Genomic DNA, 9,159 nt, shown 5'->3' with positions numbered 1-9,159 from the left:
AGCCCAATTAAAAGTTATTACAACCCTAGTTCAAATAAAGTAGTAGTAGCAGATGCAAAGGTAGTTTTGAAACTAACATCTCACACCATTGTTCAAATACTTGCCAGTTTGTAATCACATCCCACAAAAGCATCATAGATTAGATATATAGAAGCATCTTGCCCATGGCCTACTCCTCGTCCATGGTGGGACAGAAGCAGTTCTTACAATATCCATGATATACTGTGTTATCTGCAACAAGTGGGAAATAAACCCTGAGTACGAAAAGGTACTCAGCTAGACTTACCCGTCATAAACCAAAAATAAAGTGACTCCAAGGATCATGCAAGTCTTTATAAGTGGAGCTAGCTTGACAACATTTTGCATAAAAAGCCACTAATTTAGCTATACATTTTATAATTCGGTCATCAAGTTAATTATAGCTATTCATCTCTAGATTAGCAACTAACCTATGCCAAATATGTGGTATATCATTTAGTAGCATAACAATAGTAACCATAGCTGGTGTAATAATTCCATGTTCAGCATAACCATCAAAATCCATAGTTCAATTACTACGATGTTGGAGCTAGTCAAGTTTCTCACTATCCGAGAGAGACGGCGATTCGAATCGGTTGCGACTAGCTGGGCAGTATTCCTAACACAAACCTAGGTCTACTAGCCATGGTAGCCTTAGGTCACCTTTGGTACAACTCAGGTACACATTTTGTGGGTTCGATCAGCGCCACACAATTAGGGACTCATCGGTTGCCAGGATGATCAGGCCTACCCTACCCTTGGGCTCACGTCTGGCTCCTCGCACATCCTTACTACCTCTAGTGTGCGCACTCTTATAGAACGAGGCCTGACCTGAGTTGAGCTACTTGGCTTTGTGATCAGAATGAGTTATCTGGCTAGCTAAGTGAGAGGCATGTATTCAATCTCGACAGAAGTGCCAACAACGGTACGGTCCTTAATCGACACGGACAGGACCAACATAGCCAACCCAACACCATTGCATATAAGTTCCTACCTAGTCTCCACTTAATAACACCCCATGGTTATTTTCCATGATAGCAATATATAGCCAACCGTGCTCCAGTATCCACCTATATCTCATAGGTGATAGGAAATCACCTGGCTTCTACCAAGCTAAGCATGGCTAAGCATATATTTGATCCTAGACCTACATAGGGTTTAAGGTGTATTTCTAGAAAAGGAAGTGATATGCATCAAGTGTTTCCAATCAACTCCTATAACATAATTCATCAAACATAAAGGACGCAAGTGATATTTGTAAAAACATAGGAGGCTTAAAATGCTCCAGGGCTTGCCTTTCAGGAACGAAGTGGGTCGATGGTCAGGGCACTCTAGAAGTTCATTAGTGGCTGGCTCCTCTCCTTTGGGAGCTATGGTTTGCAGTGTCCCTAGATTGTCCTCTGCCTCTTCTTCGAATTCCAGTAGGGTTACTCTTTCGGGCGATCCTATATGCATGAGCACGAATAAGATATCATGGGTGCATAGGTAATGACATGGATGATATGATATGATGAAATGCATAATCATGAGTGTTCTTAATAACAAGGTATTAGGGTAATAACAAGATTAACTTCTTTTACTGAGTAGGTGCATATCTCCTCTCTCGTAATTAAACAAACACCTATTTAAACATTTTTGGGGCTACAAGACAGCAGCCACTTGTTTTGACCATAACTGGAGTTTTACACATCCAAACAATATGGTTGTGAACTTTCTAGAAAGCTTATGAAATTGTCTACAACTTTCTTTTAATCATCTTAAGGTGATTTAGTAGCTATCTAGGTCAAACCATTCAATCTTTTAGATCTATCCAGAGGACAAGAAAATTTGACAGCAGACTTCTAATAGCTATAACTCTTAAACCATTAGGCCTTTGACCATGAAATTTTAGGACAACCAAATGAGTAAGTTATATATAACTTTGTTATTAACAAGTTTCACAGAAGGGGTCATTATCATCATGCATTTGTCAACACAACAGAAACTACTCATGCAGCCATTTAGTTGAATTATAAAGCAATAATTAACTAGCTGCATATAACCAATTACTTCTATGCCCAATTAATAATATCAACAGATCATATACATCACAAGTACCATAGAAAACATCATGCTTAAGCCCAACTAATTTATTTATATATATTTATTAATTTCCTTATATAATAATGTGATTTAAAGGATAAAAACTTCTAATGCTCAATAACTTCTGAGAAAATTACAAGATCTTACATATGACCCTAATAGTCTATTGTACAAATCTCATGCTATTTGGATAAGTATAGACACCTCCACAAATATGACAAGTTGCATAGGCTTATTTTAGCAAAAATAGTTTAGCCTAGTGAAAAGTGTCAAACAACATATTTCATATTTTTCTTACTCTCGTCGCATCATAAGAACATTGTGTAGAAATTTGTATGATCATAAGTTATGTATTTTTACCCCAATTAATTTCACCAGAAACTAGCATTTAATTAAGGTGAAATAGAAAGACCATATTCCAAGTATACCCACTGTAGGTTTAGTATTTTTCCTAGCTATAGCATGGCAACATAAGACTAGTAAAATTAGAATTACAATGTTAGCACTTCACTAGCTCAAGTTATGCATTTTACAAGATAGAAACTAATTTAAAAGCACTTTACTAGCTTAATTTAATTCCCCTTGAAAAATACCCAAAATAGTATATTTCATATTTTTATCAAATACTACACTATAAGATTAATTCAACAAAATTTGGTTCACCCAAATTGGACAATCCTAGCTCAAGATATCAATTTTTGAAGTTTGCATTCAAATCTAGGAAAATAAATCAAGAAAATCATTTCAACTCTGACTAACAGCCGGGCCCCGCGGTCAACGGGTCCCACCCGTCAGTGAGACCAGCGCAGAGCACGGCCTTTGACCGGTAAGAACTCACCATCGGTGGGGTCATAGGCGACGAGGTCTTCACCGTCGTGCTCCCCACGACACCCCACGTTGAATGGTACCCATGGTTAGCTTGGCAGTTCATCAGAGCGACCTCACCGGCGAGCATGGCGGCTCGGCGATGATGCGCGGCAGCGTACTCACTATCTCTGGTGATGGCACAGTTAGGTAAGCATGGCTATAGCTTCTACTAACCCTTGCGGACCTCTACAATGTAGAACGAGCTACTGTGGCATGGCGGTGAGCTCCGGCCACGTGCATGGCGGCACGGCGGCGCACAGCGCACACGGTGACACTTACCATTCTGACGTGATGGTGGTGGGTGACGGGTCTTCATCATAGGAGATGGTGCTAGGGTTCATGGTGGCTTAGAAATGAACATAGGAGGGGGATGACGTGATCTAGCGAGGGCCAGCCATGGCAAGCTTGAGCTCACAGCCATGGTAGGTGGGCACGATGCAGTCACGTGTTCCTGCATGGTGGTGGCAGTAGCGATTAAACTAGCTACGGCGTGAGCATCAACCAATGGAGAAAAAGGTAGGAGGAGCAGTGGAGAGGGCTAGCCATGGTGAGCTCGGAGCTCGGCAGTGCTCCATGGCCATTGCGGCGACGGCGACGCACAATGCATCTTTACCTTGTCCCGGATGGTGGCACTACTGGGTCGGGGAGGTAGAGGAGATGGTGGCAGAGCTATGGGCATGATGGATTTTACAGCGGTGTTGTGGCTGTGGCGTGCGAGCGCAGTGAAGGTGTGCGGCGGCGATGATCAGCATGGCTCTTGGAGAGCTAGCGAGAGGGAGAGTAGAGCGAGATAGTGAGAATGAGCAAGCATAGTGGCTTCGACTCCCTTTTCTCCCCCTACTAGCCTGACCGACCAAGCCAATGCTGGTGAGCGGCCGCCACATGGCACGCGTGGCCTGGCAGTGGTTGGCCACGATGTGCTCGGCCGGCCGATTCAAATCGGCCGTCAGGTCGACTGATAAGCCATCTTCATACCACTGTTGCTCCTAATCCGTGCACAATTAGCAAAAACTCCCTTACTAAGATTTGTAGAGCTATAGGAGATCTACAACTTTGATTAAAAGAGTTTTGTCTAATTCACATTGGTTTTCAAACTATAATGCTCCAAAGTGGGCTACTTTCAAACTGAAAACCAGCTTTAGACTTAGCAAAATTTCAAAGTCCCTAAACAACATTTGATTACTACTTTGGAGCTGTTTTGACTATGTTAGGCACTGAATTAGCTCATAACCCTTACATAAAATTTGTTACTCGGGTCAAGAACTACAACTTTTATTAAGGATGCACTGCCATGCAAACAATCTATGCTATAGTTCAACTTTGGTCAAAGTAGGATCATGAAAAAAATGACATCATGAGTAAACTAGGACTTAGAAGCAAAATTGGCCCATGTCATAAATACAAACATTGTTCTATTTACCATCCTAGACATGTATAAGGTGTTTTTGTGACCTCACAACCATTTCTTGTATTGGTCACACATGATCACAAGCATATACATGTATATTATCCTCATCACATGTGATAAAGAGAAGGTGAATGACATGAAACTTCATATGCTCATACTCATGAATGCATGGATGATGCTTGTGCTCATGAAATGCGCATGCCAAATGCATGCTTACCACTAGGGTATTACAACCCCCTACACCAATGTGCGTGATGATGGCCCAAAAGACCTAGTTGAGAAAACTCCTAAGGAAGAACCTTTGATAGTTTAGCCCGAACCTTTAACTACTCCACTTGAAGCCTCACCTATCCTCCAAGTTCCTGAACCACCAAAGGAGGAAGAAAATTCACCTTTGGAAAATATGTTCGAATTCGAGGAAGATCTTTTCTCCAATTTTGGAAACACCTCGAATTATTATCAATAACAAAATCTTCGGCACCATCAGCATCTAACTAGCATCTTCCTGATCCAACCAAAGAGAAGTTCCTTAAAAAGACTATGAAGGAGTTGACAATGATCGTAAGCAATGAGTGGTTGAGAGAATCCAAGCTTTCTCCTAAACTTATTCGTTTAGATTCTCCTCCACCTCCATCCATTGTCATATTCATAAAACCTCCTTTGATGCTTTTTATAATCCGGTTGTAGGAGTAAATCTTATGTCTAAATCTTTTACACATACCCTTCCTAAAAATATGCAATTAACTCCAACAGCCAAACTCTTAAAAAGTCTCTCTGGGCAAATCCTTCCTAGTGAAGGAATTTTTTACCTCATCCCTATCAAAGTAGACAAAACCAAGATATATCTTAGCTTTTATGTATTCAATATCTAGGAGTTCGATCTTTTGATAGGGCATCCAATAGAGAGACTTCTACATGAAGGGAGAAAGGGGAGTATAAATGTAAGTCTTGGGAAAAGCCTAAACCTTTCTATCCCCATCACTCGCTCATTACATGTTAAGACTGAGTTCATTCCCGAGCAAGATCCAATGGAGGAGATTAAGGCAGCATCTCTCCTAAAAACTTTCGACAAACATCTTGAAGAAGATGCCCAGGATTTCATCCAAGATGAAGAAGAACCACAAAATCCTTTCCCTTTGGATGAAACTCAAGAGCCACCAAAACCCCCAATTGTGCTCAAATCCCTTCTTTCAGGTTTGAAATACACTTTTCTAAACAACAATAGGGTGTCACCTATGATTATTAGCGATAAACTCTCTGAAGATGAGACCCTCTAGCTCCTTACCGTTTTAGAAAAGCATCGCTCTGCTTTTGGCTACTCATCGAAGATCTTAGGGGGAATAGTCCTGCCCTTTGCACCCATCACATTTCCATAGATCCAGAATATCCACCTTCTAAGAAGCCCCAACATAGGCTTAACAATGCGATGAGAGAAGTTGTTAAGAAAGAGGTTTTTGTTGGCATTCCTTATCGACCAAATTCGACTGCCAAATAAGATACAAAAAGAGGAGAACTAGCATAACTTACACACATATGTTATTCATATTGATATATTTCCACTTGTATTGGAGAATCAATATTTTGTAGGACACATACTTGAATACAAGGGAATTATAGTCGAATACGCCATCAAACAAAGAGCGAAGCAAAGAAATAAGAAGAAGGCCCATCCAAACATCCAATCTGGGCCAACCACCGGTGAGGAAGCAGCCCAGGCCCACTCAGAGACTGACCAGAGGAAGGTGATGGTGAGGCGGCCCTACCTAGGTATGGACACACCTAGGGTGTGCCCGCACCTTGCCTCTACCAACTAGGCCTAGCTTCCTCTGGTGGTATCATCAATGCGCTAGGAGGTCAGTTTTGGTGGTTTCCTAATTTATCTCCAAACCAACCATAGAAGTAGTATATAAGAAGCGGGAGAGCTCCATTCACAAGACACACTACACTTGAGCTCTCTCTCTCTCTCCACTTGTATCTTTTACTATTTTTAGTAGTTTTATTTGGAGTAAGGCAAGTTTCATTGGAGAGCTTAAATCTCTAGGGGCAAACTTCGTATGAATAATATGAAGAGATCCCTTATGTTCTTGTTCTCATTTTATCTTTATAGCTATGTTATGAAATTAGAGAAAAGTTCTTATGTTATTCATTTAGCATATGTATCTTTATGCTTAATCTTTCATACAACATACATGCTTAGACCAAGACCTAGATTGAGGTAGTGAGTTCTACTTTAAGATTAGTTTTGGTCATTATATTCTTGTGGGTTCATCATCTGTCCCTGAGGTGCATGCTCTAGTAAGAGGACTCCTGATAAAGATGAAAGTTTCTAGCCACCGCTAGAGTAGTCACTGATAGCATATATGTGGTGTCTATGTTAGAAGTTACCTTTGTTTGCCTCGTATCCCATGGTTGAGGGGTAGGCGGCAGGTGGTGATAGCCCTATCTGTCCTTCATAATCCTCCACGTTCGTATATGGCATAGAGTCATAGGCCGGTCTCGCCTGGCAAACCAGATGTGATCTGGTGCCTGAAGTAAGTTTATAGTGACCAAAGATGTCTTAGCTTAGAATCTCTACCCTTAGAAATTCATGTATTTGTATGATCTGCTAATCTTAGCATAGCTATACAAGATGAGTCTGCTCCAGTTTAGGTATATTCTTTTATTCTTTATTCTTTCTTTTATCTTTATCCTTTAGTTTGGCTTGAGTGTGTGTGTCACACTATCCAAAATTTATCTTGGATTACCCCTGTTATGGACTTTGGTCTATTATACAGTCATGTTATGTTGACCATGTCCCTACTAGAGACTTTTATACCATGCCTTCCTTTGGAAAAATATAAATGAACGATACCCGAATACTTCTAGGTGAAATGCTACAATGATATATTCGTGTGCTTGCAGAATATTTCTGCATGTGTTCCAAAATATTGTCACAACATTTCTGGTGCCATTGCTATGAAATACCAATCCTAGTGATTGCGCTAAGAAACGCTAATAAGCATTTCTGGCGTCGTTGTCGGGGAGGGCACTGGTTAAAAGAATCTATTAGGACATGTTTATGATAATATGCATGTGTAGTAGCCATTGCTCATAACAGGATAGCTTTCCTTGTTTTCTCCTACTGTGGATGAAAACAGGGTAGTGTTAGATGGGTTTCGATTTGCTAATGAACTTCACCAAAAATCTAGAGGCACTCCTAAGGAAGAATAGGTCTCATGCCATTTCCTCTTTTGCCACTCCACCGATAAACGAACCAATTGCCCCCGCACCATCTGCTACTACTGATATGGCCCAAAAGTCACTCCATGAGTACTCCATCCCCGTTGTTGCCAATGTGCCCATTGGGCCCGCTATCAACACGGGCAACTAAAACTTTGAACTCAGGCCTAGGCTAATGATGATGGTGTAGGCAAACCCTTTCTATGGTTTTCCTAGCGAGGACGCCAATGCCCACCTTCAACACTTCCTTGAGTTGTGCAACACCATTGTCATCAAGGATGTTGCACCAAACGTCATCAGGCTCCGTCTGTTTCCTTTCTCCCTCGTGGGGAAGGTAGAACAGTGGTTCTACAAGGAGAAGGAAGCTATCAGCACATGGAACAAGTGTTCCACAGCATTCCTCATGAAATTTTTCCCCATTGGCAAAACCAATGCCATGCGGAGGAGAATTTCAAGTTTCTAGCAAAATACTATGGAATCCATCCCCGAGGCATGGGAGAGGCTGTAAGAAAACATCCTTGCCTGCCCACACCATCAAATGAAAAATTGGCTAGTCCTCCAAAACTTCTACAATGGGTTAACCCCCATGTCAAGAGGACACATTGATGCTGCTGCTAGAGGAGCCTTCCTCTCACTCACCATCAATGGAGCTATGGCTCTCATTGAGAAAATGGTGTCCAATCAAGGGTGGGGTGATGAGAGGCTCCAAGATGAACAACAAAAAGGCATGCATACCATGAAGGAGACGGATATGCTTGCCACAAAAATGGACCTCCTGATAAAAAGGCTTGATGAGCATACCCATAAGAAGGAAACAATGTACGGCACCATCAAGGCCATGGACTTGCATATCACATGCGAGGTCTGGGATGAAAGTGGACATTTAGGTAATAATTGCCATGAGACCCGTGAGTATGACACCTACATCAACAATTGGTTTCGGCCACAAGGAGGTAATAACGGGTGGAACAACCAATCACATCCACCATTCAAAGAAGGTAACTTGAACTTCAATTCCAATTACAATTCAAATTTTACAAATCAACCTTCCTTGATAGATCTTGTGTTAGGGCAAGCTCAAATAAATGAAAACTTGACAAAGAAACTTGCCTCTAACGATGAAATTTTTAAAACATTAATTCAAATTTAGAAGGCTTACACTTTTCCTTCAAAAATCAACTAAGCCTTAATAAAATGTTTGAAACCCAACTAGCTTAAATTGCTGCTACAATTCATGCATATGATTTTGAAAAGATCCCGGGGCACCCCGAGATTTCATTTGAAAATATCAATGCAGTAATCATGAGGGATGGTAAGTCCACTCGTGATCTACCATATCCTAACCATGCAGGAAGAGCTAAAAAGCATAGGGATACAACCCTGCACCATAGGCTTTGAGCTATCTTGGGGGAGAACCCCAACAAGGTAACATGTAACTTGCACTATCACCGCTTTCCATTACCTTGCCTAAAAAAGAGAGAAATAAATAAAAACTTATAGTCCTTTTGTTCACTATTCAATGTTTTCACCTCCGTTGGATAAATCTTGTTTATCCTTTCATGCTT

At 41.2% G+C, this 9,159-nt stretch overlaps 1 non-coding gene across 1 annotated transcript; it reads right to left on the bottom strand.

Moving 5' to 3' along the window:
- Positions 1–8,027: 8,027 nt before the first annotated feature.
- On the bottom strand, positions 8,028–8,134 carry LOC136530031 (small nucleolar RNA R71). The gene has a single exon (XR_010777540.1). It is a non-coding gene; the product is annotated as a small nucleolar RNA R71 (small nucleolar RNA).
- Between the last annotated feature and the right edge of the window lie 1,025 nt (positions 8,135–9,159).

The sequence above is a fragment of the Miscanthus floridulus genome, chromosome 19 (assembly GCF_019320115.1).
Source record: "Miscanthus floridulus cultivar M001 chromosome 19, ASM1932011v1, whole genome shotgun sequence".
Classification (NCBI taxonomy): Eukaryota; Viridiplantae; Streptophyta; class Magnoliopsida; order Poales; family Poaceae; genus Miscanthus; species Miscanthus floridulus.
This window is presented reverse-complemented; position numbering and strand designations above follow the sequence as displayed.